Here is an 18585-nt window from a genome sequence, read left to right as displayed (position 1 = left end):
TGCAACCCCCCTTGAGCTAAACAGTGAGTGCATGTAGGAAAAAGTGTGGGAGGAGAAGGGAAGGGTCCTAGCACAGTTCTTTCTCTTTCTATGGAGTCTATGAGGCTCCATCTTGTCCCCTCATAGCATGAAGGACTGACACCCATGAAACTGCACCAAAATTAATTTTTCTTCCCCTTAGCTGTTTTGTCCAGGTGACTAACACATTCACCACCTGGGAGTGTGACAGCTGTACACTTAAAGACAACCTATCTTGATTGTTACAGACAGGGAAGCCGTCTCAAGGAGGCAAAGAGCCTTTTCTTGGGTCACACAATCAATGTACACTAGAATAAGGGGAAGGAAGGTTAGTCTTCATTGGTCCACCTTCATCCCCCAGCCAATGCAATACATTCGGAATGTGGAGTGATGTCTGTACATTTAGACTTAGACTATGAAAACGTCTACTTTTCAAGAAGCTTTAGTATGCTTAATTTTATATTTTAATGCTATTAACACCTTTACAAGTTTATGGGAAAGCATACAATAATTCGAAGCAATTCTTTAGATGCTTTAACCAACATCCCCCTAGGGATATTTTCCCAAGTGACAGTGCAATGTCACAACTAGATGGTGGTGTCCACCAATCCTGTCTGGATTATATAGTTTGCTTTGTCCTCGTGGGTGCATGCCTTTTGGACTTCTGTATCTTACCACACATATAGGTTCATGTTTACCCACACTGCCAAGACAGTGAATAATTTTTATCAGCACAAGTACCCTTCATGTTGCCCCTTGCAACATCACCTCCTTTCCTAAGCACCCTCACCAGTGGTCTTTCCAGTTCTAAAATGTTGTCATATCACAGTTTTATGTAAATGGAGTCATCCAGTACTGGCCTTTCACACTTGCAATGCTCCCTGGAGATCCATCTAAGATGGATGGATCTTCCATCAACAAGAAGATTCCATATTGCAGCTATCAATCATTAGTTCCTTTTTCTCTGTTAAGTCCTATGCTACAGTTTGTAGAACCATTCAAATATGAAGTCATTTATCTAAGCCACTTTCTGGCTTGGGGCTGTTACTACTAATAAAATTGTTATAGACAGTCATATACAAGTTTATGTGAGTATAAATTTTCATAGACAATTGCCCAAGGGTCCAATTGTCATGGCGATTCCATATAACTGTCTGTCTGTCTATCTATCTATCTATCTATCTATCTATCTATCTATCTATCTATCTATCTATCTAATCTATCTATATATCTATCTAATCTCCTGCCCACTTGGTTTCAAGACTGAACAGATAAGTTAGCATCTCTGCAGCGATGGAGGTATGGTCCATTTCTCTGTATCCTCCAGAGCATTTGGTGCTGTTAACTCTTTTTTGCAGTTGACATCCTGAAAGCTATGTGATAGAACCTCAACATGGAATGAGCTTGCATTTCTGTGAGGGATAGTGATGGCAGACATCCTGTGCTAATTTGTCATCTACAGATCTTCTTCAGCCAACATCTGTCCATTTGTGTCTTTTACCCTCTTTTGACTTGTGTTAGTTCTAGACTGTGATCCACTGTGGAATATGTGGTTTACTCAGATTTTTCCCCACTGTGCTGCTTTGTTCTTTATCCTCAGCACAGGGACTTGCAGACCAGAGGTTTTAGTGTGGAAGAAGTCCAACTTCCCAGTTTTTCACTTTGATGGATCATGCTTTTGGTTTCGAGTCTGGGGAAGCTGCCAGAGTGGTCAGATTTTGCCCATTGTGTAGTCACGGCACTTCATCTGGACAGCTGTGACAGGGTCTCCCTATTCCCTAATAACTGCTTACGCCACTAAATATGAGTTCAAACACTATAAACCTACAGGTTACAAACAATGTAGCACAGATGCATTGTTGAAGCACTCTGCTCCTCCCTGAAGAATCTCTTCTTGGAATTTTTGCTAAGACTGAGTGAAGCTCTACACCATTCCCACCACACAGAAAAGAATGGCGTCTCCACCACTACCCTCTAAACATACTCCCCACTATTCAAAAAACAAAAACAAACAAACAAAAGGGCTCTAATTACAGTAGTGACAAGAATGATGGTAGGAAAGTGAGACTCTATGTGGTGTACATGAATATGTGCACGTGTGTGTTCATATGCATGTGAGGGTTAAAGGTCAAGCGCCTCCCTCTACAGTTGCCATCTTACTTGTTTGAGATGGTCTGCCACTGAGCTTGGTGGTCACTGATTTGGGAAGACTAGCCATGCCCTGTGCTCCAGCCAGTCTCTTGTCTCCATCCCCCAGTGCTGGGACCACAAGCTCATGCAGACATGCCTGGTCCTCATGCTTGAGTGGCAAGTACTTTACCAACTGAGCCTTCTTTCTACCACAAGTATTGCCTAACTGAGCCATGTCCCCTCCATATGCCGCCACCTCCACAGAGAATTCCGTGGTCGTTCCTATGGGCCGTGCACTCTTTTCCTCACCTCACTAACTCAATAGCACCACATGCCCCTCTTGAACAGCTTGGTTTGCTTTCCTGTTCTGGCCTGGTCTTATCCATTTTCCAAAATGTCTGGCTTCCCAAGGCCAAATATTGTGTTCTCTTCCTCTTTGGCACCCCTGAAAGACTCAACATGCATCAAAGACCAAGAGTCAGTGAGTTAACAAGAACGGACATGGCATCAATGCAAACACACATCACGTCCTCACCATGCCCGCTGTCAAGTCAATGCAGTTGCAAGCAGAGTTGTCTTTGTAATCTCCAGATCAGCTTTAAGAATGAACTTTTTAGAATTCTTATTTTTCTTGGGTATCTTAACATTTTACAACAGCAGAAAGAAGAAAAGTATGGAAACACTGAAATGAATTCCATACTGGATATTTTAAACTCTTCTATGGCCAGTATTTGTATTCATAGTTCCCTTAATGAACTAAGATGCCATGTTCCCAAATACTTGTTAAAGACCTTCATGCCACCCCCAAATTTATTTACCATGTTATGATAAAAATTCTCCAGTTTTCTGTGAAATTGGAAGGTGACAAACATTCTAGTTATGGGGACTCCCATGAAAAGGAATGGCTCTTTTTATTTCAATCCCAAATAGTTTCTATAAAATACATGCCCATTGTTTCCAGCACATGGAATATACTTTATAAATGTCAGATACATTAAACATCTAGATCAAGAAAGTCATAAAAGCCTTGTTAGCTCCCTAAAGCATATCACAAAGACATGAAATCTCAGAGCATTACAGATAACACAGTGTCAGCTTATTATAAACAAAAACAGATAACAGATAATGTCAAAGCCCTGCTTTTATTTTATTATTTTTTTCTTTTTTGATGTTTGGGTTTGTTTGTTTTTTTTCAACTTTGGCAAATGGCTTGGATCTTCTGGTTTGAAAAAAAATGTTTCTCTGATTATAACGCATCAAGAAATGCTGCCTGCCTCCTTTCTTTTTAAGAGTTTTCATTTGATCTATTATGTGCACACACAGATAACATGCATGTATGCTGTGGCATATGTGTACCGTTTAGAGAACAACTTTTGGGAGTCACTTTTCTCCTTCTGAAGTGGGGTCCAGTGATCACGTCCAAGCCATCAGGCTTCTGTGGCAAACACCTTTACCTACTGAGCCATTGTACTGATCCATCCCCTCTTCCTCTCTCTCAGACAGTGTCTTGATATATAAGCCAGGATGGTCTCCAACTCACTGCAATCCCCTGCCTAGCCTCCCACAGGCTGGGATTATAGGCCTGTATTCCATGCCCAGCTCTCTTCGTTTCTTAGTACAAAGATAAAACTCTCTTTCCCTAAGGGGTCGCCTCTGCTCGGATTTAAACTAGGTTTCATTGTGAAGGCCTCTGGAAGGTTCTACACTCTCTGTCTCATCTGCAGACTTTCAGATCACAAGGGTTCTTGCTGTGGCCTCCAGATAGCAGCGGTAAGAACACACAGTGGGTCTCTCAGATGACAGTTATGATAGGCGCCTATCTGCAAGTTTAGTACATTATCATTAATAGTGTGAGGGGTGGGCTCTGTCTCATGGCATGAGTCTCAAGCTGGGCCAGTCATTAGTTCACCATTCCCTCAATTTCTGCCTTATCTTTAGCCCTGCCCATATTGTAGGCAGGGCAAATAGCTGATGGAAATAGATGCAGAGATCCTATGGAAGGAGGGGAGGAAGGAGCGAAGGAGCCAGAGAAGTGAAGGACACCACAAGAGAACATGGAGAATCAACTATCTTGGGGCCCACAGAGACTGACCTGTCAAACAGAGAGCATGGATGGGACAGACCTAGGTCCTCTGCACATATGTAACAGTTGTGCAGCTTGGCCTTCATGTGGGACCCCTAACAGCAGGAGAAGAGGCTGTCTCTGACAATGTTGCCTGTCTTTGGATCCTAACTGGGCTGCCTTGTCTAGCCTCAATAGGAGAAGATGCAGCTAGTCCCACTAACAACATGATATGTCAAGGCAGATTGATATCATGGGAGGCCTCCCCCTTTCTGAGGAGAAAGGAAAGACAAGAGGATGGGGGAAGGGAAGGCGAGAGGGAGTGACTGGGAAGAGAAGCTGAAATCGGACTGTTAATTAATTAATTAATTAATTAATGAAAGAACATACAGTGGGAGCTTCCCTCAGCAGTGCGAGATAGAAAGTTTGCTGTCAAGAGCTGCTCTGGAAAGGCTTTTTGTTTCCACCCTGCGGCAGATGTGCACAACTGACACCTTCAGCGGGGGATTATCTCATGCACACACAACCAGCACTTAGGAGCATCTGCTCTCCGCTGTTCACTGTTTATTGCCACTAGGGGAAGATGAAAAAATAAATACATCGTGGCTGCAGCTTGAAGAGAGATCACTGCAGAAAAGCGTGGGTCTGGATGCTAGGAACCCCCAGCAAAACAGGAAAACGGTTCTGGCCTAGGGACCCTCTCATAGGTGATACAGCCCCGGAACCAAGCACTAGAGGAAAAGTAAGTGCATGCCAAGTGGGACGCAAAAAAGTGGGAGGGGTCCTTCCAGGCATCGGAAACTGCCCGTGCAAAGGGCAGTGAAGGAAAAAGTCATAACTGAACATGGCCAACCCAGGAATGGGGTTCGTGGAGAGCGGAGATGCCTATGAGTGAAATACATCAGTATGCATAAGTAGACTGGAGCCGGTATTTTTAAAGACTTTGATTTGCTGTTATTAATGTTCTGATTTTGACTGACAAGAGCTACCCACTATAATGAGATACAGGGAAAGCGAACTGTTTGTGAGCTGTGCTGAACATGGCTTTATCTCATCTTCTCATGGCTATGTGGTTCTTCTTTCCCACTGAACAAGTGGGAAACCGAGGCTTGGTTGTTCAAGGATTGCTGAGGCCTGCTTCACCTTCATTGCAGGGAAAGGTTGTTCTCTTCACTGTGTCAAACAATTCCCTCTTCATATGGAAGGACAAGCAAAAGGACTTCCAAATTTCTCAATCCAGGAGCTCTAGGAATCTGCTATCAGTGTGTTGTTTGTGAGCAAAAGCTCCCTCCTTACTTCAATTCAGCTACTCTTAAAAGCAAATATTAAATCCTTATTTGAGGGGGCTACAACCACTGGCCCACAAGGACCACCTTGTCAGCAGTGAATTAGAAGTAGCTTTCTTGGTAGCTTCATTTATCCACATGCCTGTGAACCTTCCCTACTCTCCTTCAGTGGTAAGCCTTATCTAGTGGTGATCCTACCAGTGACTTATTCGTGGCCTTTTCTCCAGTCCCCTCCCTTCCCAATGCCAAACATATGTCAAATGACGCTTCCATTATGCAAATCAAAACTCTGCTCTGGTTCTGAGAGGAAAAATAAGCTTCAGTAAAATTTCACCCAAGGGAATGTTGGAGCCCAAAAAATTTTACAAGAAATATTTTATCCGATGTTTGAGGAGGAGGCAATTTATGTGCTATTCAAGCTCCTTCAGAATAAACACAAAGGTGGAATATGCCCTAAGTCATTCCCAAGCCCAATACAACAGAATGATAAAATGACAAAGAAATATTTCCAAAATAAAGATGACCCCCCCCCCCCGTGAAAACAGCAAGATGGTGATAGTCTAGATTTGAATCAAGGTTATAGAACTCACTAGGTTTATCTCCTTGGAAAACACTCCTGTTTTCATATCTATGACTGTCTTTAATAAGATGATAAAACCCAACAACAGTTTAAGAGACTTGATGATGATGGTGATGGTGATGATGCTTACACTGGCTACTTCCCTTGCAATGTTCTAAGACCTTTCTATGCATCAAAGCCTAATCATTCCAATGCAAATGAAATAGGTAATATGCTAATCCTAACTTTACAGGTGAATTAAACAAGACAGGAAGAAGAGAGGCACCAGAGCCACACAGTCTGTGTATAACAGAGCTACATATAAGATGTGTATTCTCCCAGAATTCATATGCTGAAACTCTAGGCCTCGATTTGAGAGTACCAAGAGGTAGCACTAGTGGAGGTGATTAGATCATGCTATAATTTAAAGAAGAGACTAACTAGCGCTCTGTGGGCAGTGAAAAGTATAGAGGGAGGACTGACCTGACAGTATACACGACAGCTTTCAAGCACTGATTATTTCAAGCACTGATTCAGCCATATGTAGTGCTGAGGTCAGATATTACATTTGAATGCATATAGTGTGTTTTATTCTCTATTTTGTTTTTCCTGGAAATATCGCCAAAGGAAAAAAAAATATTATAAGGAACTTGCCTTCTTCCCTCAGCATCAAGCTCTTTCTCCTCTTAGGAGATGCTAATTAAATGCTGAGTTTTAGGAGAGATCATGAAATGGGATAAGGAAGTCTATGAATGACAACAATGTGTCTACTGCTAGACTCACAGGGAAATGGTTGGAGTGCATGGGGAGTAGGACTGTACTCGGAGACGGGATACAGAGGGCAGGCACTAAAATTCCAGTGCCAGAGGAATGAAAACAAAACATTAGAATGTGGAGCAAAAAAAGAGAGAATCTGGTAGGGGCATCCAGCTTCAAATGCAGAACAAATCAACTGCAGAGAATGAAAACCAAGCCTAAACACATAGATCCTCATGAAATAGACACCGGGCCCTCAGTTCCAGACACCTCAGAGAGCAGAAGGAAGGCTGTATGACAAGAGACCAAGGACATACAGAACATACATCAGAGATGAGGTGAATGTATCGAGACTCAGAAAACACAGCTGTGGATTCACCCATCACTGAGCAGTTTTACAGTTCAACCACACAGGAAACCAAGGGGTCTGCATTGACTGCAGGTGCCAGAAAAAAAAAGTCTTTTGTTTCTCCTAACATCCCACCAGAACAGTGCCAAGAAGTCATAGCAAAAAGATCTCCACTACAGCTGAAGTTAGGTGGCTTTGCAGTCAACATATCTGCCAACATATCTTACTCTGGGAATCTAGAGCAAGGGTCTGTCAATTGTACTCAGAATTGGCCTGCAGCATCTCCCTGGCACTGGCACGGGAGGAAAACAAAAACAAAAACCTTTGAGTAAGAACCATGGAGAGTTCCGTATGTCCTCACTTCCCTATACCAACACCAAACTAGGGAACCTAACTACCAAAGGGGGCAGAGGGGAAAGACATGGCTAAGGCATACTTGGGGAGCAAAGTTTCAGAACCACTGTGCCCCAGCACAAACAAGGCTACCCCTCCAGCAGGGCAAACTACATATACCTCAAAGTTACAACAATCCAGCCCCACTAGAATTTGAAAATACTTCAGCTGAAAGGATATGGTGATTAAAAAATCCAACCAATGGCTTATTCTCATATGTACAGGTGCCAATATAGAAACACCAGAGATATTGAAACAAAGTCAATATAGGATGTTCAAGCTAATTCCATAGACAGAGAAACACAAAGAAAAAAGTCAAAACAAATTTTTGGAAATAAGAGGCTCAAGAAGTCAAATAAAAAGTTCAGTGGGAAGTCTCACCAATAGAATGGATCATGTGGAAGACAGAATATCAGGATCTGAAGCTAAGACTTGAGTTAGAGCATTCAAAAAAAAATAACATTAACATGATAAAGTATAAAGAGAATGTGTAAGATCTTTGGAAAGTCACAAATAGACCAAATTCATGATTCATAAAGATAGAACAGTGAAGAAGAGTACAAGCTAAAGACACAGAAAACATATTCAATAAAATATAGCAGAAAGTTCCCAAATATATATAGAGAGATGACCAACCAGGAAGGTTTCAGACACCAAACTGTCAAGACCAAAAAAGAATCTTCCCATGTCATATTACAGTTAAGACATTAGACCAGGCAGTGGGGGTACATGCCTTTAATCCAAGCTCTCAGAAGGCAGAGGAAAGTGACCTTTGTGAGTTCAAGGCCAGCCTGGTTTACAGAATGAGTTCTAGGACAGCCAGGGTTATACAGAGAAACTCTGTCTTAAAAAACAAACAAGCACACAAACAAAACAGAAAATAAGTATGCAAACAAAGAAAAGACTCAAAAGCCCTAAGCTGTAAGCATGAAATTACATTTAAAGAAAAACTCAACAGAATAATAGAATATTTCACAAGAAAAGCTATAAAGGCTAGGAAGGTATACAATGATGTAGTTTAAGCTAAAAAGATAATAATTGTCAACCGAGATTACTGTATTCAGCAAAACAATCTTCATAATTGATTGAGAAAGAAAAAAATCACTTTGAACAAATGCTAAGGAATTCATAATTGCTAATCTAGCACTGCAGAAAATACATGAAAGATTATGATATTTGGAAGGGAACAATAAACAAGTTCGTGAGGCTAGAGGATAGAAAGACTAAGGGGCAGGATACATTGGTGGGGGGCTGGAACAAAGAAAGGGAAAGGGAAAAATGACAGTACATTTAACATTTTTTAAAAGAGCAAAACATACATGCATAAAACACACATTTCAAATAATTGTTAAAAATCAATTCAATATAAAGGAATAAATTATGTCAGGACACTAGGTAAGTACATGCCAAATGAAGATTACAGAACAACAAATGGTAAGAATTAATATATATCTTTTTGGATAACCCTGAGTTTAATGTTTTTAATTTTATAGCCAAAATTTAGAAACTAGCAGATTAGATTTAAAAGCTTTGACCTATGCTAACTTGACATAGACAGATAGAGTTATAGAGTGAAAGGATGGAAAAAAAGATAGTCTAAGCAAGTAGAACTCAAAAGCAAATAGGTGTAACTATGTTAATACTGAGAAAGCAGGTATTAAGCCAAAATTACTCAGAAAAGAAAGATTAGAGAATATACAATTAAAAGCATGCATGCCACATTTTAGTTTATGCATTGTCACAGAGAAAAATTCATGTATAGAAAAGTATACATTGACCTTAACACAACAATAGTGGGTGACTTCAATGCTCAACTCTCACTAATGGACAGGTAACCCATACAAAAACTACCAAAGTTAAATAATACTATAGATCAAATTGACTAATACTTAGTTGCATGCTAAATCAGCAAAAGCCCTAACATATAGTCTTCTTATCACTACATAATTTTTCTTTAAAATAGATCATATTTGAGAACACAAGACAAGTCTAAACAGGTACAAGAAAATATCAAACAATGATATTTAAGCAGTAATAAAAAGTTTCCCAATGTTAAAAAGCTAGTAACTTACTGCTAGATTCTACCAGACACTTAAATAATAATTGTTACAAATTTCTTTTAACCTGTCCCTAAAACAGACAGGGGAAGAATGCTACAAAACTTATTATATGAAGTCAGTATTACCCCAGTACCAAAACTAGATAGAGATGCAACAAAAAAGAACACTACAGACTAATTTCCTGAATGAACATAGATGCAGAAATTGCCAATAAAACACTTACAAACTGAAGTCAAGAACACAGGGAAAAGTGTTGTATTTTTGCATTCTAGAGACACAAGGATGGTTCAACATATGTACATAACTTCAATATAGCATACCATAGTCAGAAATCACATAGCCATATTAAGTAGATTTATAAAGTTCAACATCCTTTCTTAATAGGATCCCTGAATAAAAATCAGGGATAAAAGGACACAACTCAAAGATAATAAATGTTATCTGTGACAAATATATAGCCAATATTTCACTACAGTAGGAAAAAAGCTAAAAGAGTTTCCACTAACATTAGGAGTGAGACACTGATGTCAGTTCTCCATAGTCTTACTCAATTCATTTCTTGAAGTGTCAATTAGAACAATAATACAGGATAAAGAAACGGGAAGAAATAGGAACAATAGAAGCCATATAACCCATTTTATAGAGGATACACTATACCCAAGTCCTTAAGGGATCCACCCAAGCATTCTTAGAATTGATAAACACTTTTAGCAAAGCAGCAGCATGTAGAAGTGATAGTTTCCCTATATCTTAGAAACAAAGATGCTGAGATGGAAACCTAGAAAAGTAAACACATTTCAGAATAGTTTCAGAAAGATACCCAGGATGAAGCTGAATTCAGAAAGTGAAAGACCCTTAAAATAAAAATTCTAAGACAGTAGAGGGAGAAGACAGAAGTAACAAGCCCTCCTAAATGGACAGGGTTAATGCTGTGAGAATAGCTTATTAGCAACCGTGATCTAGAGTTCCATACAATTTCCATCAAGTCTGGTCACATTCCTCACAGATTTAGAAAACAGCAATATTAACATGCATATGGAAGGCCAAAGACTCTGAAGGGCCAAGAAACCCTTAGTTAACAGAGGAATGATGGACACAGCACAATACCTGACTTCAAACTATACCAGGACAGTTCTTAAAAACAGCACTGTAGGATCCTAAAAGCAAAGATGCAGGCCACAGGGAGAGAAGAGAAGATCTAGAAGTAAACCCAAGCAGCTACAATCCCATTTTTTAGGATTTTGTTTGAGAAGTTTATACATGCGATACAATATGTTTTGATCAAATTTATACCTTTTACCTTCTCACTAATTCTTCCTCCCACATTTTCTTTCTGAATTTCATGTGCTTAAGATAAAACCCACCAAGTACACTGAGTGTTGCCTGTACGTGCACGGGCAGAGAAGCACCTCCAAGAGAACGGGAGCCTCTCAGCGACCACATTCTTGGAAAACACTGACTCCCCACCCCAGGAGCCCCCTCCAATTGCCAGTTGCCCCCCACTCCAGGGTAGATTTCAAGAGCCCATTTCTCATCCATGTTGAGACTTTGATTGCTTTCATCGTAGAAGATCACTTTATGAAACCACATAGATTGTAAAATGGGGAACATTTTTTAATATTCTTTTCCATTTAGGGGAAAGCCAGGAGGTCTTTTCCTATTATCCTTCACACTCCAGGATTTCTCCCAGAACCTTCCAAGAAATTCTAGGTTTGAAGAAAGGGTGATGGTGACCAAGTCTTTCTTTGAGGGTCACGCCGACAGCCAAATGACGACTTTGTGCCACTTTTCATTTTATAAGGGGCTCGAGGTTTAACCCAGAGCATTTGTGTTTCCTTATATCCCTGCAAAGGTCTTAATCGCTTAGATCAATATGTTCTCACAGCACAAGCAAGCTTCTCAACAGCTGGAATCACCATTTAACTTCAGAAAATACAAATGAGATTACTTATTTAATTATTGGGATGTGACAATTGACTAATATCCGAGAAATAAAAATTGTCGTATCTCCACCCGTCACTCTGCTCCACAAGTAAATACCAGTAAAGATGTATTAAAGAAATGAAAAGTATTCCCCCAAATACATGCAAGTAGCTATAAAACCTGTACTATTTACATGCTTCTAAATATAAATATTTATATCTGTACTCTTATATACTGATAATAAAGGAAACAGCCATGAGAAACAAACCATTGGCAAACATACTCCTTGACGATGCACACGTGGCAAATTAAGGCCAAAGAACATGTGAACACGATGTAAGAATCAGAGTCTTAATGACTCACAAGTTAAGAAACATTTTGTTGTTGTTGTTGTTGCCCAAATATGCAAAGATGCTTTCAGTGTTTTCATGAGTGTGGGTTAAGATTAAGAGAGAAGGCATTCAAATAGGGGGAAGAGCATAAATGACAGAACCTTTAGAAGGGCAACTTGCTAATATATATTGAAGGTTTTAAAAATAACCATGCTATTTGACTTCATAATTTCAATTTGGTAAGTGTATCCTTGGAATATGAAAAGAAGTGTGGAAAGATTTAATTGCAATTCTGTTCATTATCATGTTGCTTGCACTTTTGAAAAATTGGAAAAAATTAAATGTCAAGCAATAGGGGATTAATTAAATAGATTATAGTTCATGTGCATAAAGGAACACTATGAAATTACAAAAATATTAACATGGATAGTTTCTCATATATTTTAAAGTATAAAATGTTTTATTCAATATACATTTTATAAAAAATACATATACTTAGAATATATGTACATATATATTTAGAAAATTATATATGCTATAATTTTTATGATTTTTATTTTTATACTTTATTATTTTATTTATTTATTACCATTTATTCACTTTGTGTCCCACTTGTAGCCCTCTCCATCCCCTCCCAGTCCCATTCACCCTCCCTCATCTCCTCCCATGCTCCTTCCTCGGTCCACTGATAGGGGAGGTCCTCCTCCCCTTCTATCTGACCCTAGCCTATCAGGTCTCATCAGGGCTGGCTGTAGATGCTATAATTTTAATAATATCATATGCGCTTATTCTATCTAGAATGACAGGCTTTGTTCTGCTTATCCTCATATATTTATTTCTCCCAAGTAATTACTATACATTGTTTGGTGGTAACAAAAGGCAATAATGGTTATTTTCACATGGAACATGAGCGTAGCATATACGTCAGATGCTTTGCTTTGGTAATTGACTTAGTACTATCCTACGCAGGAAGCCACAGGAAATGAACCACATGCATTCTTCCAACCCCGTGGATCCTGATTCTGTGGAATTAGTGCAATGCATTGGCAATGAATTTGTTAAGTGCATCATAAAAAAAATGAGCTGAGTATTCCTGACTTCCCACATTCCCTCAGAATTTGCATAGATCCCCACAGAAATTAGATGAGTGCACATTCAAAAATTCTATGGTCTGTTTCTTCCAAACTCACTTCTCTTAAAAATTGCACTGCAACGCCACGTGTGCTCTGACCACTTTCTCTCAGTGTATCTTTCCTTGCGATTAATAATGGATTTATTTCATCAGTGAAACACATTTTACTGTCAACAGAAAAAAAATATCTTCAGCATATATATCTTCAGCATATATTTTATGTTTGTTGAACTTAAGTCACATTATATTAACTAGGTCTTTAGTCAATAACGTCTTTATTTAACCGATGATCAGAACTGTATTGATTTCTGGCACATGTCACGATGTTCTGGGGCGTGTTTCCATTGTGGGATGGCTAAAACATGCTAGTTAATGTAAGCATCATGCTATCATAATTGTTTTTTTAATGTGAAAAGAACATTCTTTTGAATATTCTTTACCCTCAGCAATTTATATATATACCATATATACATATATTTTACACATATACATATATATACAACATATATACATATTTATAAATATTTATGCATATATTACTCAGAATTTTTCACATATATATCATATATACATATGTTTTACATATATACATACATTTATATACACATATAAATATTTACACATATATATTATTCAGAAATTTTCACATATATACCAGTGCTTTTAACTACAATCACCTTGATATCCAAAAATTCTTTCGGCATGTGCGCCATTATTGAATCACATGAGTTGTTTTGAGACCAAATCTCACTGTGTATCCCTGCCTGACTTGTAACTTACAACTTAGACCAGGCTGGCTTTAAATGGACAGAGATTCATGCCCGAGCAGTGGGATTACAGGTGTGTGCCACCATGCCTAGCTAACACAAACTTCTAATCTTAGATCTTCTTAAAATATGAGAAAATATCATTTGAGTACCTAGATAAACATGTTTGACCCAGTTTCACCATATTTATTGACTGGTAGAAAACATTCATCACTGTAATAAGGCACTCTAGAAGGAACTTAAATCTTAAAAAGATATTCTTTATACTAGACCTACAAACAGAACCACACTCATTGGCTTTTCTTTAATAGATACTCTGGGATTTTAGTTTACTTTCTTGCAGTGCTCTTTAGTCTATCTGTGATAATTCACACAAGCTCAGAAATGCTCACAGTCCTAAATATAGTTCTGGAAAGTGATCACTGAAGGCCCAAAATGGATCAGGCTTTGCTAAGGGACCAGGAACAGCAGGAAGAACTCCTGTCCCCAAGGTGTTCTCAGACTTAATCTATATATCTAGTGTTGCTGTGCAAACAGTGTTTCAAAGACAGTATGCTCAGAGGAAGCCATGCCCAAGTGTGGAGAGGATGGCAGGCACCCCAAGAGGTCCCCAGGAACTGACTCTAAATGCAGGCTTTAAAAATGAGTAGGCAGAGAAATGACAAAGAATTTAGTCAAGAGTGACAGCAGGGAGTCCGAAAGCACAGCCCTGCAAGAGCAGGCTGTAGGGGTGATACCAGCACAGTGGGGATGCAGGCAGAAGGCACGGTTGGAGCTGGGAGGGGGCGTGTTAGCCGGAGCAGCCTGCCCTGTGCTCATTTGTCTGACTACAGTTAAGGACTGGAAACCTTCCTAGTTAGAGTAAATAGAGATCCAGTAAAGGGAGATGCGGAAGGGTTATACAAAAGCACCTTCAAGGCTGAATTTGAGCAGTAACCCCACAACTCCCTCATTCCCAAATGTCGCTCCTCACTCCTAACTACTCCTCCAGCAGAGCCTCCATAATGAGGAAGAGGAGAATCTAGAAACACCTCCTATAGTTGATGGCTCCAGGACTGCACTCGTAGCTCTATTACTGTCTGCCAAGCAGCGTTTCAGCCCTGTTGGGATCAGTAAGCAGGCATCTCTACGGCCAGCCCCAAGGGACCTGACAAACCGGTTATCAGGCATTTGTGACGCCACCAAGAAGACCACCCGCTGATTGCCTGGAACTACTGGGTCACCTTATAAGAGAACTCATGGAGCTCCTGCTCTCTCTCTTTCTCTTCTGCCTCTTCTCTCTGCGACCCCCTTTCCCTTCCCCTAATAAACCTCCCACGTGGAACCGGTCTCTTAGTGTGATTTGTGAACCCGTCATGTAACCTTCATAGCCACACGATTCCTAACAAGCCCTACCTCTTAACACAGAAACTGAAGACAGGAATCTGGGAATGGGGTTGCCTGTATCACCCAGACCCACGCTGAATCTAAAACCGTCAAAGCTTTCAGGATGGTGAAATCAGACGGGCCAACCCTCTATCATATCTGAGTCCCCAAAGCTTTGTCAAGTCCCCTTGCTTATGGTAATGCCAGCCTCCTAGACGCTGGGGCTTGCCACAATACAAACCATGATTATTTTACTACATCATGAAATACCTGGGTTTCACTGAGGATTTATGTTTCAGATGTAATTCCTGTGCTATAAAAGTCATCATTTCTTCCCCTTCTGGGTGAGATTTAAGCAACCTCTTTTGGGCCCTCCTTGTTACTTAGCTTCTTTGGGTCTGTGGACTGTAGTATGGTTATCTTGTACTAGATGGCTACTAGACAGTAGAAGCAGATGGAGAGAGAGAACTGGGTAGGAGATGAGGGTGGGGATCATATGTGGGGAGCGAGAAGGGGCGGGAGGTGAGGGGCCTGGGAGAGAGAAGGGAAACTGAAGGGGGAGCATCTCTGAGACAAGCTGGAGACCTGCAACAGGGTAAAGTCTCCTGGGAAGATATGGGGGTGAGTCTAGCTGCGACTCCTAGCAGAGGGGAACATGGAGACTGAAGTGGCCACCTTCTAGCCAGGCAGGACTTCCAGTGGAGGAAGGGGGACACCAACCCACCCACAAGACCTTTGACCCAAAATTTTCCCTGCCTACAAGAAGAGCAGGGATAAAAGATGGAACAGAGGCTAGGCGCAGTATTGCACACCTATGATCCCACGGAGGCAGAGACAGGTGGATCTCTGTGACTTCAAGGCCAGCCTGGTCTACAAAGCAAATTTGGGACAGCCAAGGCTACACAGAGAAACCCTGTTAATAATAATAATAATAAAGATGGAACAGAGATTGAGGGAATGGCCAAATAATGACTGGCCCAACCTGAGACCCACCCCATGCGTTAGCGGTAACCCCTGACACTACTAATGATACTCTGCTATGTTTGCAGACAGGAGCCTAGCACAACTGTCTTCTGAAAGGTTCCACCCAGCAGTGGATTGAAACGGATGCTGAGACTCACAGCCAAACATTAGGTGGAGCTCAGGGAGTCTTGTGGAAGAGTCGGGGGAAGGATAAGTGAACCCACAGGGGACAAGAACTCCACAAGGAGATCAAGAAAGTCAACTAACTTAGGACTATAGGAGCCGGCAGACACTGAAGCACTAACCGAAGATCATGCATGGTCTGAACCTAGACCCTCTAAACGTATGTACTATTGGGCAGCTTAGTCTTCATGTGGAATCCCTAGCAAGTGGAGCAGGGGCTTTTGGATCACTTCAGCCTAGCAGGGCTGCCTTGCATGGCCACAGTGGAAGAGGATGCACTCAGTCCTGATGTGACTTAATGTACTGGAGTTGGGATGATATGGGGGGGGGAGCTCTCATTTTCTGGAAGGGAAGGGGAGAAAGGGAGAAGATGGTGGGAGAATGGGACCAGGAGGAGAGGAGGGAGGAGCCTGCGTTCGGGATGTAAAGTGAATAAATAAATAAAATTATAATTAAAAAGTCATCATTTTTGAGTATATAGCTCAGTGGGTCTTTTATTCATAGGCTATCTTCCATCATGCCCACTAACAGATTCAGGCGATTATAAAACTTGCTTTAAATATCACTTCCAGAGTCCTCATAGCTACTATATAGGGAGACTGTGATATGCCAAACTTCTTGATCAGCTCTAATAGTTTAGGGCTTGGGACAGGGCCTGTCTAGAATTTTTTAATATATAAATTTATTTCTTGTCAGCACAACATTTTTTCAGCTTTAACTTCTTATCCAGCTGTCCTGGGTGCTTTTTCTAAAATAATACTAAATGGAGCCAGCAAAAGCAGACAGCCCACCTCTCTCTTAGTCTTTGGGAAGATAATATCAGTTTTTCCCCACTAGATATGGCTGTCAACAGCAGTCACCAAGGGTTTTCAGCAGGAGGTTGAGGGGTTACTCTGCTTTTTAAACATCACTGGGTCTGGTGTCTATAGGTTTTCTAGTGTGTTGTGACACTCCACAGCCTACGTATGTGTTCTTTGGACATTACAACATGACAATGTCATCATCTACAAAGTTGACACTTGAGAACGATACAGTTGAGCTACAAAATTAAAAACCTACAAAACGCATAAAACTCCTATCATTTTAAGATTTTTTTTTTTCTGCGTTCATACCTATCCTGGGGAACATGAAGCTGGGGGCCGAGGAGGTGGGGGCACAGGTTGAACATGTCTATGGGGAATCTACAAGGAAGGGACTATCCCCAACCTTCCGCTTTCAATGATATAACTGTTTTCCTATCCTACTACACTGCTTCTCCCAAAATAACTAACAAATTACTGGACACCAAGAAAGCAGTGGTGGCCCTGGAGAACTCTCTGTGTAAGTCTTGCCACCAGACCATCGGAAAGGACAGAAGGAACACAGCTTCCAGATGCTGCTCTATTTGCATCATGCTCAAGATTCATCTCATTATGCATCTCATTCCTGCACCTTCTAATCGTACTGGGATTTCGAACCCCTTTGGCTATTTATCAGTCTGACCCAGCATCAGACCCACAATTCCTAGGTACCCACCACCCTCTTGCACACCAGCGGCCACTTCTTCCGTTAACATCTTTTATCTGAAGTTCTTTTCCTCTTTTGTACCAGAAATCTGGCTGACTCAGGCAACACAACATCTCCTAGGGGCACTCAATTGAGTGGTATTTTTTTTTCTGACACTCCCAGGATATTACTTTTCTACTGCTATGTAACAAAGCGCTACAAACTCAGCATTTTAAATCAACACAAACCCTTTTAATTGAAAGGTATTTTTCCCCCTGGGGTCTTTGTTTTATGACTCCCTTATTGCTACACAAACAATTTTATCAGGAATTTGACAGTCCACACCAGCACGAGTTTATTAGCTCACAGTTTGGTAGATGAGATCCTTTTCTATCATACATGACTGATAGTTTTTCCCACTAAAATGTAACCTTAACCACCAACCCTAAGAAAATGCCCTCTCTGCCTTACCATCTGCAGCAGTCTCTCCCTTCAGAAACTCCATAGTATGACTGTTTGACGTCTCCAGGTGCACTTATCATCATCCAATATTTTTGTATCATAGCATCCTATAATGTCTCCATCGACATAATGTATGCTAATTATTACCTCTGTGTGATCACATTATTATCATAAATAGCACTGTTTTCATTTGAGTCTCATGTTTTCTAAATGTAAAAAAAAAAAATCTAACACTTAAAAGCAATCATGATTTTTTTTCTTTCTTTCTTTCTTTTCTTATTTTTTTTCTTTTGGTTTTTTGAGACAGGGTTTCTCTGTGTAGCCCTGGATGTCCTGGACTTGCTTTGTAGACCAGGCTGG

Source organism: Psammomys obesus, unplaced genomic scaffold, assembly GCF_907164565.1.
Source record: "Psammomys obesus unplaced genomic scaffold, mPsaObe1.curated_primary_1811, whole genome shotgun sequence".
Lineage (NCBI taxonomy): Eukaryota > Metazoa > Chordata > Mammalia > Rodentia > Muridae > Psammomys > Psammomys obesus.
This window is presented reverse-complemented; position numbering follows the sequence as displayed.